The sequence below is a fragment of the Anas platyrhynchos genome, chromosome 21 (assembly GCF_047663525.1).
Source record: "Anas platyrhynchos isolate ZD024472 breed Pekin duck chromosome 21, IASCAAS_PekinDuck_T2T, whole genome shotgun sequence".
Taxonomy (NCBI): domain Eukaryota; kingdom Metazoa; phylum Chordata; class Aves; order Anseriformes; family Anatidae; genus Anas; species Anas platyrhynchos.
The window spans coordinates 15,565,877-15,584,965 of NC_092607.1; the positions used below are offsets into that span (position 1 = coordinate 15,565,877).

General features: G+C 46.3%; 1 protein-coding gene across 1 annotated transcript in view; it reads left to right on the forward strand.

The window, feature by feature from the left end:
• The window catches only part of NTSR1 (neurotensin receptor 1), a 52,245-nt gene that overhangs the window by 13,717 nt on the left and 19,439 nt on the right, over positions 1 to 19,089 (forward strand). The gene's annotated exons all lie outside the window — the stretch shown is intronic.

Genomic DNA, 19,089 nt, shown 5'->3' on the forward strand with positions numbered 1-19,089 from the left:
ATCTCACTGCTCACCTTGCAGAGATTTCAGGTACAAGTCAGCATCGGAGCTGAGCAGGGACGTCTTTCATTACCTCTCTTTGATTAAAGCACCTCCTAATTGGAGATGTGGGATTATTTTATTATTATTTTTAATGCAGGACAGGTATGGAGCAGGAAGGGCAGGAGCTTGGGTCCCTGTCCCAAAGGCTGTCCTTGCTGTGCTGTGAGGAAAATCCTTTCCCAAAGGAGTTGTTCGTGGCAGCTCTGCTGTTGGGCTTTTGTGTGTTACCTCCCCAAGCAAGGACACGTGGCTCAGGAACTTCAGGCTGCTGCGACAACACTGTTGTCCTCTAGCTTTTCCATTTCCATCCAATTAAAATGTTATTGTTTCACTTGTTTGCATGCTGAATAAGGAGATAGGGATGGAGAGAACGGCTGTTTGGTAACTCGTTGTCTGCAGAGGTACAGATGAGCATGAATCACGCTGTCACACTCCTGCTTTCTCTTTTCTTATGGCTCTCTGACATCAAATTGCAGATAAAGGGGGAAAAGCCTGGGTGTCAGTGACACTCAATTTGCTTTTTCCCTTGGGTCTCACGGAGGGATGGTGACATGCCCAGGCTGGCTCTGGGGTGGTTGCTGGCTGCAAGTGAGCAGCATTTTGAGGAAGAGGGGAACCTTCATCCCCAGCTCCGTGGAGGCAAAGCCACAGCCGAGAGCTGGGCACATGAAATGGAGGTGGAGGTGCAACAGGCAACGTGGCTGGGTTTCGAGGCTGCGAGCTGGAACCTGCCCATCTAAAGTCTCCCCTGCTCCAGGTGTGTCCGTAGCCCTGAAGCTTCACGTGTGCCTTTGCAGGGTATTTTTAGCAAACGTCAGTTTAGCGAAGGGCGCAGAGAAGTAGAGCATCAGCGTGTGGAGGAGCTGTCATCCCGCTTCCAGTCTAGCAGGAGTAACACATTGACTTATTTATGAGCGCAGCCAGCTCCCTTCTCTCCGCGTCTAACAATCTGCTTTACCACTCCCAGCACAGGCAAATAATTTCACTGTCAACAACTTTGCCTTCTTAATAAAATCTAAAGGCTTATTAAGCAAGATCTGATGGAATTGGAAATGTTTGTGGATTATTACTTTTTGTCATTCTTTCCAAAATATTCCACGCTTTCACTGTCTGAACCAGCGAACAGCAGACACTGCTCTGGCCAAAAAGGAGGGAGAGGAAATTATTTTTCAAAGCATGAAGAGTGCTGGATAAACCATTGGCTGCAGCAATTCCCAGAGGCTGTGCAAGCCTTGGGTTGTTAATGCAGTGCTCACTTTCACCGATTTTCTGCTGCTTTGGCTCTAGCTCCACCTTCCACCCTGGGAGGTGGGCTGGCAGGAGGGCAGCATCTCGCCAACCCCAGCAGTTCCCAGTTTCCTTTCCATCTCTCCTGAGCTGCACCAACAGCCCCTTCTTGAAGGAGTAAAAGAGCCTGAGAGCACAGCAAATGTCAAGCAATGAATTAAATTTGCAAGATGACGTCCCATACTTTGTACCCAGTAGGAGAAACTTAATCTGTTAGCTGGAAATGCCCGTGTCAGGAATGACTAATGTCAGCCCAGGTGATGCCTGGAAAATGAAGATATTTGGTGCTCCCTGCAGAGAAAGAGCAGGAGGATGCCTCTCAGTGTCACACTAGGAAGAAGATATGAAGAGCTGGAGGGAGGTGAAGGCAGGGGGCCATGAAGACCTGCAGCACCCACCAGCAATGCCCAAAGAAGTCCTGAAGCCTGGCGGTGGGTTTTCTGCCTGCACTGGTGCTCAGGAGGATGCCAGCTTGATTTCAGTGCTTAGATTTTGGTGTTCCATCAAACAGTGCTTGCTGTGTGAGCGGTCCAGAGCCAGGTGGCCAGGGCAACGCAGTTAAGGCTGTCAACCACCAAGATGGGCTTGGCTGAAACAACAGAGATTCGAAGCCAAAATGCCTTCATGCTTCATCGATAGAATTATTTTTTATGAAAAAGGCCACTTCTCATTAAACAATTGTCTGTCATAATTGTCTCTAAAGGTGTCATTACTGAGGAGTCAGCTGTCACTGGCACAGATGTACTCATGGCGATGTCTCTGCCTAATTCTAATGAACCAGCCCCGTGCAGCATTGCTGCAGGACACAGAAACAGCCCTGGGGTGCACTGAGGGGTGTCACAGCTCGGCCCTGGCTTTCCCCAGATGCTGGTGTGGTGTCTCCGGGCTGCTGTGGCAGGAGAAGTTGATCCTCCCTTGCCCTTAGCCATTTTCAGTGCTTGTCACAGGAAAACCAGGCTCAAAGACTGCGGAGATGCAGCAGCCCATGGCAAGAGCAGCACTCCTGCCACTCATTCTCCTTCATCTCCTCTCTCCACTGGAGATGTTCCTCCTTCACTTGGGTTTTGTGGCTTTGGAGTGAAATAATTCATGATAAAAGGAAAAAAATAATGTGTTTGGATCAAACCAAGAAGAAAGACTTCAGAAATTTAGCAGAGATGAGAGAAACAAAGCAATTAGTTTGGGGCTGACCTACAGCACTTTGTTTGTGAATAAAGCATTTAATTTGAGCTGAGGTGAAATACTTTTCTTCCTATTTGGCTTCTAACCCTTCCTTCTTTTTTATTTAGCTTAGGACAGTTCTGAAATAAAGCAGAAGTTCAGCGTGTTTTTTCACTTAATACGCTGAAATGAGATGTGTTAACATTTGTCTCAAAACACTGCAAGAGTTCAACATTTCCCCCCTTTTTTTCTTGTCAATTCTGTTCATTGAATTTAACCTGAATCCTCAAGCAGCTTTTGGTCTCCTTCCAAAAATTCGCTGTTCATCAAATTCACCAGTCTCCGGAGAAGATGAGCTGCCTGTAACTCCTGATCCTCGAGCAAGGGCAGAGCTGTGCCCCTTTGGCTTGGGACTCCCAGTCCCTTGGCATCAGCCTTCGCCCTGCGTGTCCTGCTGAGGCTCCCCATGTGCTGCATCCCATTTCAGCAAATGCTTTCAATGGAAGGGGGCAAAAAGACACAGCTTTTGCAGCAAGGGTGCACAGAGCAGCTACCCACAGCCGCCAACACGGGTACAGCAGGCGTCAAGGGGCACAAGGTTTGCCCTTTCACTTAATCCTGGCAATTAAGGGCAGTCCATTATTTGCATCTCCTCATAGGAGTATGACATTTTTTAGGTGTTTTTGTAATGAGTATACCTGCAATTTGCTCAGTCCTTTTTTCAGCTTCTCTTTGCCTTGTGACAGCACACGATATAGCCTTAAACGCACGAAGCTTTTAAATTATACAAGCAGATCATCCTGGTTATATTTTTCATATGGCTTTCAGTGTCTCACTGCAGAGTCAAAGCATGTCTGCCTCAGATTCATCAAACACTGAGCCAGGTTCCACTTCTTTTAAGCATTTCAATTAATGCATAATAAATAAGTAAACAAAAACATAAATTTTCCCCTAAAAGTTAGGCGCAGCCTTCTTGGCATTGTCTCTTGATTCATGTTGTTTAAAGTATTTGTTTTCTAGCGTAGCCTTTTTTTAGCCTGCTCATGTTCCTCCCCTGCTGAAGATCAAATGTTTTCCCTCGTCTGTGCCAGGTTTATACCAGAGAGATCCTGCATGAAGAGTCTTTAATAAGCTCCCTAATAGGCTCTAAATATAATAATCCAAATAGCACTCAACTGGCTGGTGCCTCTCTCTCTTTACGTTTGGTTCAGGCTCTTTATTTTTGCTCAGAGGTTGTGCAAGAACTCTGACCGTATCGTGAACCATCAGACAAATCCCCTTTTTCATCTTCACGATCCCTGCTTTGCCAAGGGCTGAGCAGCAGAGCAGAACCTCTGCGTGCCTTCTGGATGAGCCCCAGACAGGTCCCCACCTGTGCGACGTTTCGGTGCGCTCCATCGGGTTTGAGCCCTGCCTTCAGAATTAAAGCCATCCCTGGTATTAGATGCACGCGTTTTGAGCAAAAAGCCATTTCTTCATGCAAAAGGAGGAAAGATCAGAGAAGGTGGTTTTGAAATTAAACTGAAAGAGCCATTGCAGGGCTAGCTGCTTGTGGCAACTAAACCTGCAAAGAGACCCAGGTCGAGGTTGAGTGAGGAGCAACCTACCCTTCTCAGCTCACTTGTAGATGCTGTGACCCTGGTAAAGTGGTCAGAGCTGCATAACGCTGTCCTTGGGGCTGTGCTTATCCAAATTAAGCCATGTAGGAAGGTAAAAGGAGTAAGATGTGTAAGTAAAGAGCTATTTTCAGTAATAAGCTGGGTGTGATCAAAGGAAGATGACAGCATGGTTGGGTTTGGGGATAGAAAGTTCCTATACCAACAAATAAAAAGGAGAATATCAAGTAGGAGTAATATCAAGATTAGAGAGAAATGAAGGTAACCAGCAGCAAACCCTGTCAGATTTGGGTGATTAAGAAAGACAATAAGAGAAGGCAGGAGAAGCACGCCCTGGTGTGGGGATGTCTGGATGCAGGTGACCCAGCTTCGATGCCTTGTCTGGGTGAGCACGGAGGCAGCAGCGTGTCTAAAAAATACCCAAAGGAAAACATTTGCAGCAGTGGTAAAGGGATGCAGAGCAAATCCTCCAGGCTGGCTGAGGTCTGGCGTTGCTCTAGCGCTTGTCCTCTTTGCTGACGATCACTCACATGTTGATAGTAAACAGCAGCCCAGCAGGGAGTCGGGTCTTGCAAACGTTTAATTTCTACCTTAAAATCAAGCGATGCCTCTCGGAGCTGGTAATTCAATACAATGACTCACATCAGTGGCTCCCATTGCCACCGGCTTTACCTGCAGAGCTTTTCCCTTGCCTGCTCCATGGAGTGCATCAGACATGAAGGAAGCAGTGTTTACGTCCTTGCTTACACCTGGTTTTGAAGACACATAGAAGGCAAGAATCAGAAGGGAAATGTGCTGCCACTCGTGTTGCTTTGCCCACAGTGCCCCTTCCTGAGCCCTGCTTGGCTGAGATGCTGTGATCCACAGCTTCACAGGATCCAGGGTCAGTATGTAGCAAGCATTTGCCTTCATCCTTGCTCCCCCTACTCCAGCACCCCTGCTTCTCCTTTTCTTTCTCTCTCTCTCTCTTTTTTTTTTTTTCTTTAAAGATACCATTGTTTTAATTTCCATGGCTTGGTTTCAGAGTGAGCACCATATAGGAATTAGAAGAGTTGCTTTTCCAAGGTACTGCAAATTCATTTCAACAACTACAGGCTTGGCTAGCAGGCCAAATTCCCTCTGTATTGGTGCAATGGCACGCCTTTTTTCCTGAAGTCTACATATTGCTTTATTCATTTATAATATCCATGTATTCAGCCTGCCAGCCTGGCATTTCATCTCCCTCGTGGATTTTTTTATTGCCTTTAGTCAAAGCAATATTACGCAGGAGTTAGATTGAGGTATGGAAAGTCAGACTTTCCGGGTCACTTTCAGGCTTTATTTAATAATAAACCTTGCTAGAAAACAGAGGAAGGCATTGTGAAAATGCTTGCGAAGAAGAGCTTTAGATCAGATCTGGTTATTTTCTGCCTCAGTTTATTAACCTGAAAAAAAGGAATAATAAAAACTTTCTCGTACCCAGAAGGGAACGGATGGTTTTGCTTAATGAACCACATAATGTCTTTGTCCATAAAACGCTGAATAAATTTGACTTCCTTCCGCCATTTCAGTGCTATGTACGCTGCTCTCTCTCCATGAAAATTCATCGCCGTACCTGAACGCTGAGAGCTAATGAGAATTCTCTGCACTTAAAGGGCTGAAATTAAAATATCGCAATTACCGAAGTATCTTCCATTAGATGGAATTATTTATGAGAACTTGTCACTTAAAAGACGCTCATTTTTTACTGATTCAGAAATCAAGAAGTTTAAGGCTGTTGTCATATTTTTTTTCTACCAGCCTGACATGGGAGCTTCTCTTCCTACGTTGCAGGGAGTTGTTTGGGAGAGCAAAGCCCAAGATTTCTGGCATCTTCTTTATCCACTCTAGCTCAAGTAGAGTCTCTTGAAACACTTCAGAGCTGCAGAGCTTCATCCTCACCAGATTTGATGCTCATCCTTCTCATGACCAGTCCTCCATGGGGGGTGAGCCTAGAAAGATTGAAATGTATTGTCTTGACACTGAATTTAGGGGAACACCACCCCACCAAATAATTAAATAATTACATTTTTCAGTATTTCTGGCAGAGACAAGCCTGAACTTAACATCCCAGATCTTTTATGTCCCTGCTCATATCCTCAAATCTTGGGGGTTCATTTTATAAGGGCAGTCTTATGCCAGCTGAATAATTCACCCTTGTTGTAACTTTGGGCTGCATCAGAATTTCTTTTCGACCGGAAGAGGAAAATATTCGAAATGCTTCTGTAATCCATTGTGAGGCAGGATTTCGCCTGCAGAGAAAACACCCGTTGTTAGAATAATGAACTGAGAAGCACGCAAGCAAACAAAAAATATTGGCTAGCAGGTCCTTCTTTTATTGCACGTAGGAGCAGACACCTCAGTTATACATCAGAAAATCAATGTGAGTGTGACTCGCCTGCTAACTGGTCAGCAAGAGTGAGTCAGCTTGGTCCTTGTGGTGCAAAGTCACTAAGGAAGGTAAGGATGCCATCACCCATGGGTCCCTGGCAGCGGGAGAGGCACCCAAAGGCCTCGGGGTGTGGGGGAGCTGAAGAACATCCTCACATGCCATAAGAACAGTATTTGCCGTGGTCAGTCTTGAGTTAGTTAAAGCATTGGCAGCAGCTCTTCTCAGATGTAGCTGCTTAAATACATTTCTTGGTGTAAGGGTAGGAGAGGTCAATGTAAAGCTTGGCAGATTTTTTTTTTCCTTTTTCATTAGCCTTTTGCAAATAGAGACATTTTTGCAAAGTGAATAGTGATACCACTGTTTCTCCAGCCCTGCCTTGCTGTTGAAGGGAGAAAAAAAAAAAAAAAGCCTGGACAAACTAATTGCATTTCAAGGTAGCAGATACAAAAAGTCATCGGTCACGGAAAGGAGGAGAATGTTTCCTGAGCAAGCCAATTTGCCCGTTCTTGAGGCAGACGTGTGCAGATATGTGCCTTCAGCTGGGGGCTGCAAGCACAGCCAGGCATAGGTAAATACACATATGTATATATGTGGATATACATGAATACATGTAATATAAATATATATATATAATATACACGTATATCATGGCCAGCCTTCAGCTAGGGGGCTCCTTCCTTACTGTTAGATGGCATCGAACAGGAACGTGGGCTGTCAGCCCGCTGCTTGGTAGCAAAGCCAGGTGCTGCAAATGAAACGGCCTCCATCTCCCTGGGCTTCTTCTGAAACCGGTTTTGAGAAGTGAATTAAAAAAAAAATAAGGACTAGATACTCAATTCTTGGCTATGAATATTTATGGCAATATTGGACTTGCAAATGTAAGATAATTTAAATGTCAAAACCGGTGTAAAGTCTTTCCTTCGGAGGATAAGTCAGAGAAAATTAATCTTGATTACAAGTCATAACATAGGGAAATTAGCATCTTAGGGCATCAGTGATAAACACTTCTGTACTATCCTCTTTATAAGCCATGTACTTTACAAAGATAAGAATTAATTTTAATAAAAAAATCACCCCTTAATTAACCAGTTAGGTAATTAACAGGGAAATCCTGGTTGCATGCATGACACTGTGATTATTTCATCGTGCTAAACCGCCTCCTCTTCTGCAAGGACTCTGCCTCCACAGCTGTTTGGAGAGGAGAAGTTTCTACCTGAGACTGACTCTTCTTGTATCTGGGAGACCTGCCTTAGGGATAAACGTAGTGATTTTTGCAATTACTTTCTTGTGCTTAAAAAAGGAAATGATTTTAGTTAATACATAGCAAAGGTCAGTGTAAGCAGCATCTCTGCAAGCGGAGGATGCTGCTACTGTCAACCTTTGCAGCCAAGCTCAGACCCTTGAACAGGACCAAGGGCTTGCAGGGATTTTCCCTGTCTGCAGGGATTTTGCTCCTGCTTCTTGCACTGCTAAAGTCAGGGTGTCAGAACTAGTTTCTGCTGCAGCTCCTATGTCAGCATTTTCATCCATTCCTCTGCAGACCTTTGGGGTTTTGAGAGAAGCAATTCTGAAAAACAACCCTACTGTGAACAGGCTGCAAATTGCATGCAGGAGGCTGAACTGCCATGGGGAAATAGAGATTTTTCTAACCTGTAATCAGAATCTGAATGCAAGGAATAGCAACATATGTCTTTGCAGGCAGCCATGCCCTGTACAGGATCCAAGGCGTCCATTCACCTGGCACCTAACACTTGCCTCACCCATCGGACTTTTAGCCCATCTCCAATGCTGGCCACAGCCAGCTGATTTGGGGTAAGGTCTGAAGAAATTTAGAACAGAAAAGAAAGCAGCTCACAGGCAAAACATCTGCCTCGTGCCAGTCACCTGCGGGCCGAATTAAGCCTCAAAGCAGAGGTTGCATGAACTGTTCAGGACTGACTCCTCAGCAGCCACACCAGAAACACATCTGACATTTGGCCTGTTGGTCTCATCTGCAGTCTTATCCTCTGGCATTTTAGTTCCATGTGTTCATTTTGCACTTTACTTTAAAAAAAAAATAATAAAATAAATTAGAAAAACAATCAATTCTGAGAAATGGACATACAACAGGACTTGTCTTTGTTGTGGTTTACATAGAGCGCCATGACCTGGGCATGTTCTGCCTCGGGATCATTTCCCAAAGCACTGTGTGGATTTGGGGTTATTGTGGCCTTGTGGCTGTCCAGTTAGGTTTGGCACCTGCAGCTCTAAAATCCTGTTGGGTTACACTGGGACCTCATCTGTTCACCATGGTGGCTTTAATTAGCCAACAGAGGTGCTGGCACCAGCCAAGGATGGCTCGTATCTGCTCTCCTCTCCAGCCACATTAGGTTTGCAATTGCTCTCTCTGCTACCACCTTCCTTACTCCCCATTGAGCCATGGGGTACTTCCATTCTCCCTCTGCTATTCCCATTTTTACCCGCTGGTTTATTTACCCCCGGGGTTTGCTGAGGTGGGAGGGCAGCACTCTGAAACCAGCAGATCCTCTGAGATCCTGGGAGACGTCAGGTCCCCCTGCAGCTCCTCGCCTTGTCTCATCGCCCTGGCAAAATGGCTTTTCTCCAAAGACGGGGCCCCTCCTCAGGGTGACACCTGTAATTCTACAGTAAGGGCAGCAGAGTGCATAGTGTTACTGTAAAAATATCAAGTGGGGCCTTTTAAGTAGTCTGGAAGGCTGTACGTGAGTAAACACCCCAGTTTCCCTCTGGGAGCTCACATTTTTCCATGCAATGCTGCTTCAAGACCCCAGGTACCATTGCCACAGCCCTGAGCACCCCCTGCAGCACAGGTAGACCCATCTCAGCCAGATTTAATGCACCTACTTGTGGAAGGAGGGATCGTGTGTGTGGAGACGCCCAAGATGACCATGTCCAGTTGGGGACCTCTTGCAAGTGCTCTTTTCCTTGAAAGCCTGGCTCTGGCAGTGCGGAGCTAGCTAAGCCATCGCTCCCCATGGTCTCTTGTGCCCAGCACAGGAGTTGGGCCAAGCCTTGTGTCCACCCTGCATGGAGAGCGACCTGTCCAAAACTTCAGGCATGGAAACTGCTGGCTGATATGCCAATGCAGGGCGGTGCTCAGTTCTCCAGCCTCCTTTGAAAAAATGTAGCTCTGAGCATCTCCAGTTTCTGCTTTAGTTTTTGTCCCTTCCTGACTCTATCTGAGCCGTTTGTGTTTCATCCTTTCAACACAGAAAAGAAAAAAGGAGAAAAAAAAAAAAAAGAAAAAGAAAAAAAAAGTGACATACACATTGAATGAGAGTGAATAGGGTTTTTCGCACCCAATGGACAGATTTCTTCCCCTTCCTCCTCCAGCACTTCACATCTTCTTCCCTCTCTCTCTTGCTGTAAATATCCTCAGCAATGGACAGACCCTACAAGTGCCCTGAGGAGCACGCAGAGCTGTGCAGAAACCACCAGCCACGTTCAGACTGCACAAGCTGGGCTAAGAAAGCACCAACAGATTATTAAAGGGCCTTTCCAGAGCAAGAAGCTGTCCAGGACAGAGGCTGGAGGTCCCCATGAAGCTACAATCTCCTATTCTGGGCCAAGAGGAGGACAGAGAGCTGCCAGGCCACCAGCGAAGGGGATGAGGCTTCCTCCTGGTCCTGATTCCCCCCAGAACAGCGCCTGGATTCCTAGATTTGAGCACGGTGACTGCAATGCGCACAGACAAACCCCGTGCTGGTCTGCTTGTTCAGCAAGCCCTGCACATAGCCCAGAGGAAAGGCACCTTATTTCAGCTGCTCCCAAAGTCAGCAGGAAGAGACCTGAAAAAATGGACTGTAACATAACAACATAACGAGACGTCTGGTGATGAAGGCTGCCTGACAAAGGCAGACGTGCCAGCGTCCCCCCCTGCACGCCAGGAACCAGGAACCGAGTCGCTCCCAGCTCACACTGCACTCCTATTTCTGCCCTGCTGGCATTCAGCTTCTGATCTGGGGGAGGAAATGTAATTAATGGAGGACACACAGCTAGAGTGTGACAAAGGAAGACAAATCTGGCGGTGTGTTATATTTATGCCTTGCCCACAGCCAGAGTGGAAAAAAAAAAAAAAAAGTATTTGGCCAGCATAAAAGGTGCTCTGTGAAATACAAATGCTCTTCCCTCCTTCAAAAATAGAAACTGCTGAGAAATGACTGAAATCTTCTCAGGTTCAGTAAGATCCTAAAAGCCCTGAGACCTTCTTGAACAGTCCCATGATCATAAATCAGTGAAATAAGCCTGCAAACAGCAATGTGCTTCTTGATTTGCCTTGGTCGTGCTGTTCGAGTGCAGCAGAGGGAGATAATTTCGGTCTCCCTCAAGACACTACCTGGTCGATGTCTCTTTTTGGTAGCTCATCCAATCCCCCTGATTAAGAGATGCACAGCTGGCTCCCTGGGAGCAGCAGGGAGAGATTCAGGAGAGCTGTGCCCTCACTCGGTGCCACTCGACCGTGCTTGGTTTGGAGAGGTCAGCTACAGCCCCGCGGCAGCAGCGCACCGTGGAGGGGAGATGGAGATCTCTCCAGCCCTCTTCAACTCCTGATGAGAAGAGGGACAGGTACTGCCTCCTGGGAAGGACTGCCATGGAAATAGGGACTTGAAGAGGGTCTTATGGCATTAGTGTAGTTGAGAGACAGCCCGGTGCTGTGCTGGGTGTAATGATTTGAGGCACAGCCTGAGTAATTGGTTTCTCTGCAGGTGCTTGCTGGTGGGCAGTGGGATCTGTGGTAGTTTCATGTGTTTTCTGGGCTTCTGTCTGGAAACCATCTCTGATGAGGCAGAACCATGAAGCTGCTGGCAGAAGCGCTGTGCAAAATCACAGCCATTCTTCAAGCACCATCTCAAAGTCCCCTGGCCTTGCATCTCTTCACAGCCAAAGCCCCCGTGGTGCTTAGCCCGGTACCCACCTCGTCCTCCTGCACCTTCCTCAACCTCAGTGCCTCGAGGCCTGGCCAGCTTCCTTCCCCAACCACCCTCTCCCAAAACCTTCAGAAATTAAGTAATTCCTGCGGTGCAACCCCCCCGTCTGCTGGAAAGGCTTCACAGGAAAGAATTAACCATTTCAGCAACGCTAAAACTCACACGGCTCAATGCCATCATGGTACAAAAATCTGCTTTTTATGTAGATCGGGTGTTGGTTTCTGCCGCCGTCTGGGGGCACACCTTCTGACCACAATTAATTTGTGGAAAATGGAAAAAATAAAGACAGAAGATCTGGGCTGCCATGGCTTAATAACACAACTTGGGCAGAACTGCGGCATTTTCTCAGTATACTGAGGAATGTTCCAAACTTCAGCTTTAAAGTTCAGACCCCTAGAGAGGTTGTTAGATTTTAATTGCTACCTTAATCAACATTTATTAGTGCTAACCAAAGCTCCTTGTGGATTTAAAATTCAACCCATTTGTCAACTATTAATTATTTTAAGCAGACAAGCTGTTATTTCACCGGCTATATTAAATGTGACTTCTCAGCATATGTGAAATATTACAAATAGCTGCAGAAATTTTGATCCCGAATCATAATTCAACAGATAAACTATTCTCTGCCATGATCTCACTTGTCTCTCAGGCACCTATAATATCTCTTGCCCTTCTCTACCTCCTTCTCACCTGGCAGAAAGTACGAAACCCGAAGCAGGTCCCATGTGTTTCAGGAGGAGAATGATTTGTTCTTTCCATTTCATTTCAAATTCGCTCTCCTTTGAATCCTCCCGCAGCCCGTGTGCCTCATGTGTGCTGAAGGTTTTATAGTGCGGGCTCTGCCTCAAATCTTCAGCATCGTCCTGGGGGTCGGAGCTAATTTATTAATTGCCTTTCGCTCTCACTGTCCCTGAGGATGCCTGTTTGCCTGCAGCCTGGCTCATTTCACCCAGCCAGCACCCCCAGGTCTCTGCTTCACCCCCAGCAGCAGAGGGGACCCCAGCACCCCTTTGGCACAGCTCTGACAGCCACAAGGGGAGCAGAGCAGACCCATGAGCCATCTCCCATGCATTGCCAAGAGAGTGTGGGAAGAAAGAAAGAAGTCACCACTCGATTTAACTCTTTACCGATCTTCACAGCTAGAAATCTTTGCCTCCTACATGCACTCCCATGCTTGTGCCTTTTGCTTACTCCTGAAACCCCAAACTCTTTGCTAGAAATTCCTAAGCTGGCCTGGTCCCTTTAAGTGATTTAATACACACGTAGGCAAAAGCCTACAAAATCAATCCATTTTGATTATCACGGCCGAAATGACTCAATATTACCAAATGACAGAAGAAGAAAAGTTGGGGGATAATCGACTGTCACCACGGTTTGCTTCTTTCTGACATGCTCTGCGAGAGAATATCCAAGTATAATAGTCTCATTCATTACAACAACATCCCAAGCGTGAACCGAAGAAGTGCAGAATAACAAGCAGATATCAGAGCAGCACGGCTCGCAAGAACAGCTGCCGTGCTTTATTTACGTGGTGATAAACCACCGAGGCACAGGAGTAGTCTGAAGCGGTTTCTTCTGCACCCACCCCAGGCAGCACACCCCACGCAGCAGAAGCAGGAGCATCGGATGCATTGAGAGCTTGCAGTTGTGTCTAAAAGCATAGGAAAGAGGATGATTTTTTTTGGTTTTGACAAGGATATCATCAACTACCCTCAACGGGGAGCAGCAGCCCGTACCAGGGAAGCACCAATCCATGGAGACACTTCCCATGGATGAATGTCCCCAAAAGGAGCCCCCGCTGGGTATGCACTGCAGACAGGCAGGAGGATGGAGCAAAATAACTGCAAAACCTGGGTTAGGATTACACAGATGTCAGGAGCATGAACATTAAAATATTTAGAGGGCTGACAAGCAGCAGAGCTGGAGGAAAGGAAATATTTTGTGATAGGTGTTGGGCAATATCCCTTTGGCGGAAGCAAGGAGGAACCCAAATACTGACAGACACTGAGAACTGAAACCCAACTGCACGAGTAAATTATTTAAAGCATATTTCCAACCTGTCATTTGAAGCTAAACTATTACTTCCCCTTCAGTAGAATATAGCTGGTGAGGAGGGTGAGGGGGAAGGAGTAACAGAGCCCTGCACATTCAAAGGGAAAATCGAAAACATTATTCACTGAGCTTTTGTTCAACCAAAAATATTGCCCTAAATAGTGTTATGGATAACTAGATCTCAGAAGCAAAGCCGAGGCCAGTAAACATTCTGACAGCAGACAAATTGACTTCATTCTTGTTTGCAAGCAAAATGGAGTAAATTAATTAATTTACCTTGTAGCACAATGTACCCAATTGCTGGAAACTAAGAAGGCAGATTTCCTGAAGGAGGAATAATAGAATCAGAGCATCACTCAGGTTGGAAAAGACCTCTAAGATCATTGAGTCCAACACGAAGGAGACAGGATTTGAATCTTTCAGGCTAAGGATGATGTGATGGAAGATCAGGATGATGTGATGGAGGATCAGTAGTGCTGCTCTGGCACTTCCTCCCTGCATCACCAGGAACAGGGAGGCAGGAGTCATCCTGGACCAAAACCCCAACATTTTAGCTTCCACACATCCCCCAGGTCAGTGACAGGAGACTCCAGATTAAATGAGGTGAGATGTACAAGTGCCCCAAACCTATTTTCGTCATCCTCATCAGGTGTAATCCCAGTGAGGTGGGCTTTTTAGTTGCTTGCCTTTTTTTTTTTTTTAATAATTGTTTTACTCTCTCATTTTTCTAAAGAAACATTCTTCAGTTTTATGGAGACATGAAGCTGAGTATCCATGAGGCACCACAAGGCATTCTGCATCACGCCATGACAAACCTTAAAGCTTTCCCATTTGCCCAGTTCTCTAGCACACTATTTCCAGGATTTCCTGAATTTCACAGCTTTTCTCTACCTTCGGGAGCTAGAATCAGAAGAGCCATTCAAGTCTGAGACCGGTGGCCTTAAGATCAGGAGAGGAGGAAGTTTTCTTATATGAATATTTATAATGAAGAAACTATTCTGACATTTAGCAAAGTAATGAGGAGCTCCGAGGTCCCCAGGGAGTTTGATGCTTAGGTATTACCCTTGTGTACAATTAGGAATAATACGCCTTATATCAAACATGAATCATACCTTTTTGTTATTACCTATGATAACTCTGGAAATAACTTGGGCCACAAGTTTCTAAGTATGCATAGAAATGAGGTTAAATGATCTCATCTGGTACCCAGTCGAGCTCAGGAATGCCACCATTATTCAGTGCTCTGACATCTTTGCTATCCCATCATAAGCGGGAGACACATTTAAGTTGTTCTGCATCAGATGCTGTTTTTTATGAACAACTGATTTCTCCATGGAGAGAGATTTATGAATGGGAAAGCTGGGGGAATGTTTTTGCCATAGAGATACGATGGATTTTTTGCCAGTATGCAATTTATTTCCATCTGTTCTGTCTCTGATTAACTCCTGCGGAGTGCGTGATTAACTTAACTCCTCAAGATCATTAGCTGCTCTGCATTCCCGTTATAGTTCATCAGCACAGGACCACACACAGGCTTAAAAATGTTACACTGATTATTCTTAATGTCCAAATCCACGCTGGCTGGTCATTCTTTCGTGATGTCCCTGGGTCTAAAGAGAGGAGGCATGTTACCAGGAAAACATCACTACTCAGAGCAAGCCCAAAATGCTAATGACAATGAAGTTCAGGTGGATCAAGGTTCAGTACAGCCCGAAAAACGTGCATGCTGCCACAGTTGGCCTTGCAGTAACAGGCATTTTCTTCTGATCTTAAATATCTACCAATATAAAACCTACATCTTAATAGAAGCAAGCAGCCTCAGCTCATCCGCAAGGCTTTTGTCTGAGCTGTCTTTCGAGTGGTTTCCTCTTGTGAACAGAATAAGGCCAGTAATGGATGTGTCCATAACAGAGACTCACGTGTGCTTGCCATGCAATTAATTAACCATCGGTCTCATTGATATTAGCGGGTGCAGAGCAATCGCAACATAGGGACAGGACCTGGTCCCTTGCTTGGCAGCATCAATCAGATCCAACTCAGCACGCCATCACGGCTACTTTATTGCTGCACCAGAAACAAAATGCACCTCTGTGAGTTAAGAGATTAATGTACATCATCAAACTCCTGCTCAAGCTCCTTCTTAGAACCCCAAACCTACAAACACATGCTTTGGCACCTGGCCTTGCTCCTATCTACCCATTATTTGTGTTTCCATGCCAGGATGAGCTCATCTGAGATAAGGATGAGGGGCCCCACACCACTGTACAGGTCCCCATGGATGTTAGGTACCCACTCAAGCTCTTCCGATTCCTTATTCTCTCACTTCTGTACTCTTTTCGGCTTCCTCTTTAGTCCGTAGATTTAACTTAGATATGTATCGAATGAATGATCCAAAAGAGGGAAGATCGGAAAGACTTTGTACTGGATAATATGCTCTGAACCAAGCCGAACTGAAATTACTAAAATGCCTCAACGTTTTCCAGAAGAGCAGAAATCCTTCCTAGCAGCCTTCCTTCCTAGGAAATCCTTCCTAGGCTGCTTTTCAGTTTCCCCATTCCTCCCTGTGCCAGGCACTGGCTACGAAAGCAGTTGTTGCTCTCTTTCCTCACCTACAAATATGATCTCTCCTGCCCCGTTGCATCTAAGGAATGGCATTTAGCTGATAACTGCTAAGTGCTTGGCATGGACGTTTGGAAAGCTATGCAAAGATGGGGTTTAATTAGATGGTAATTTATTTCTGAGGAAAAAGAATAAAAAGGAAAAAAAACAACTTTGGGTATTTCATCAGATACATCCTGTGAACATCAAACACGAGTGCCAATGCCAAGCGTTCCTTGTGGCGTGCCAGCAGCGTGTGCGCCTCCCTGCCCTGCTTTGTCTGCCACCGGTTGCATGCCCAGGAATGTGGCAGTGTGCTTATTAACAGCAGGAATTATCCACTGGGTCGTTAAGAAAAATGCTAATTCCAGGCACCGAGTGCGAAAACTGGTAATTTTGTCAAGTACGTGTAGTCAAATAGGACTTTTTGGCAGCCAAATGTTGATGTAGCAGGATGTGCTTTTCTGATTGGCATATGCTAACAGTACTACCTCCCCAGCCAGGGGGAGGATAATTTACTTTTCATTTCCATTGGAAATGAGGTGAACCAGAATGTGGTAGATTGTTAAAACCCAGTTATGCGGTTTAATTGATTTGCTCAAAAGCACGACACCCTGCGTCCTCAGCCCTCTCCGTCATCACTTCCAGGAAACCAGCAAGGACAAATCTCCTGAGATGCTTTCCAGCTCCTTTGGGGTCTTGTGGCCATTTCCCAGGCATGTTCTAAGGGTTCAAGGGGCCTTGGGGCTGGTTGAAAGTCTCCGCACTGAGAAATCCAGGCAGGGATTTCTCTGCTCTCTGCCACAAAGCAGCTGTCATGACCAGGGGATAAAGTTCCCCTAAAACTTGGCTGTCCCCCTCATCTGCTCCTGGCTCTGCTCCCTGCTGGTGGGGTCCCTGGCTGCTCTTCCATGGGGCATCCTGGTGTGGGGCACCCCGCTGCTGCCAGCTTTCCCTGCTTTGTTTGCTTAGTGTGACCGTGCACTTAGAAAAAAGGCCCACTTTGGGAAAAGACAAGCAATTTCAAAAAATATTTACCTTTTATAGCTTCAGTATAAGGAACTTTTTCAGTTGTTTTTTTTTTTAATGGAAATATGAACTATCCTAATTCTTGTCTTTTATTTTTTTTAATTTCCTGTAATACTTGCAGTATTCCAGTAAGAGGTGTTTCAATTGCTACCATATCTCCATAATTTTTAATTTCCATCCACTTAAGTGGTCCAAGACCCAGCAAAACAGCTACAAATACCTGTTAGCAGCTCCAAAGCCATGCATTGACAGGCCATGGAAGCAGCCAGTATTCGGCCTGCCGGTAACTCAGCCAGCTGGATTTGCTGGCAGCAGAGGTGACCTGGAGCTGGAGCAGAGCCTTCCTTTTGGGTTTCCTCGGATGGGATGAGTACATCCTGCTCGGGGAACTCGCCATTGATTTTATGCACCTTGAAAGTAAATGTCAGTAATATCACAGAAATAAAGGAAATAGAAAGCGACTCTGCAAAGCCTTCTCCTCACTGGCAATAGCAGCTTTGAGCTCCCTCGTGATGCTTCTGGGGAAAGGATGCTTCAAGTATGGGGCTGCCAGTAAGGAGATTCTGTTGCTGTGCTTATTAGAGGGAAAAAAAATCATAGGAGTTTAATTGAAATCCCCAAATTGCTCAGTGTGTTTATTGGAAGACGTGATCCCTTAGGGAAAGATTCTGTCCTAGGTGCAAGAAACCTTAATATTAAATTAATTAAGATTGCTTTGGCACAATAATAGAGGAAAGGACACACTGAGGGGTGGAACTGGTCCCCGCGTTGCACCCTCAGGGATGCTGCTTGGGGCAGCTTCCAGCGAGGCACACTTGGGGTTCCTTTTGCTTTGGGTGAGGCACAGCACCAGCTGCACCTTCAGTCTGCATCTGCATTAAATGTGTGTAATAGATGTGATGTTTCCCCTTCAGATATATGAAGGGTAAAGTCAGGAGACTGGGATAAAACTTCCTTCCGAAGGGGCCTGGGGAACCGTGCTCCTCCAGGAGCCACCCTGCAGCACAAGCGAACGATCCTTCCCAGAATTTCTGGTTTACAGGGCTCGTTTCAGCCCTCTGGGGAGCCACCAGGCCAAGTTACGTGTCCATCTTCCCCATCAGCGTGGCGAACGCTGCTGGCTGCTTCCAGCAGTAACCCAGGGAAACGGCGGGGCCGAGTAACACAAGGGACGGCTTGGCAGGAGCAGAGCACGTCAGCACGAAGCTCCGCAGGGCCGAGGGAGCTGTTTTCTGGACAAAAGGTTTAGAAAGAGGCACGAACGCCAGCGGTTCTTCTTTTGTTTCACTCGATTTCACTGGTCCCTTCCCCTGTGCCTCTCCCACGCACTCATCTGGGAGGCCCCAAGCTCGCATCCTGCCGAGTTCTGTGCTCTCCTGCTCAGCTATCAGCGCAAATCAGGTTGTGTTGAGCTGACCAGGAGAGGCTGCTAACTGCATTTTTCCCCTCCGGAGGTGTGATTTCATTTCCCTAAATTTCCATTTGTCTTCTCACGAGCTGATGGAGCCCCAAACCCAGACCTGCTCTCTCTGCGGTGTCTGCACCTAACTGCAGTGCTTCGTGCTTTGGCTGGGATTAAAATCTATGAAAACAGAGGGCTAAGAGAAAGCCAGGATGGAAAGTGTGTTGCTGCTGGAGCCCCCAGGAGGCCAGAGGCACATTTTTATGAGGCCAGCATCTGGGCAGAGGTTTCTGCTGGGGTTTCACCCTCCGCTGGCATCTGCGGTGTCCCCTTTTTGCAGAGCACATCCAGAGAAGAGAGGCTGGGGTCAGTGTAGGGCAGCCTTAACCAGGGCCAAATTCTGCTGCCTGCAAGGCTCGTGGAAATTGGAAATTCAGCACCTTTGGTGGCCATGTTACAAGCTGGGCTTTCTTAACTATAGGAGAGTTTTGGTACAAACCAAGACAGGACAGAAATCTTTAAATAAATCCTTTCATAGAATGTATG